Source organism: Populus euphratica, unplaced genomic scaffold, assembly GCF_000495115.2.
Source record: "Populus euphratica unplaced genomic scaffold, PopEup_1.0 scaffold32.1, whole genome shotgun sequence".
Classification (NCBI taxonomy): Eukaryota; Viridiplantae; Streptophyta; class Magnoliopsida; order Malpighiales; family Salicaceae; genus Populus; species Populus euphratica.
The window spans coordinates 1,349,439-1,349,786 of NW_011499861.1; the positions used below are offsets into that span (position 1 = coordinate 1,349,439).

At 31.6% G+C, this 348-nt stretch overlaps 1 long non-coding RNA gene across 1 annotated transcript in view; it reads right to left on the bottom strand.

The window, feature by feature from the left end:
• LOC105124826 (uncharacterized) overlaps nucleotides 1-348 on the bottom strand; it is a 1,710-nt gene extending 1,362 nt beyond the window's left edge. Inside the window, exon 1 of the long non-coding RNA XR_842121.1 lies at nucleotides 300-348. This is a non-coding gene — a long non-coding RNA (uncharacterized LOC105124826). The remainder of the gene's footprint in view (nucleotides 1-299) is intronic.

Consider the following 348-nt stretch of genomic DNA (forward strand, 5'->3'; position numbering starts at 1 on the left):
TTCAAGTGCAAAATGATGATATAAAACCATGATAAAAATGCACTTTTAAGTACTAATCAAGTTTCAAGCCCCAAAAGCTTTTATTTGTGAAGGTGTGTTAGAGAATAATATAAATCATATTCTGGGACCTTAATTTTTTATCAAATAAATAGAGATGGTAAGATTCGAACTCGTGATTGCTTGGTCATCAAGGCTTTGATACCATGTCAAAGAACCATCTCAATCTAATATCTTAAAATTTTAGGTGAGGTTCCAAGATATGATTTATATTATTCTCTAAAAATTAAGCATAAAATAATGTGGGTCTGTGCAAGTTTCAAGCCTAAAGGGCTTTCACTTGAGGGGATG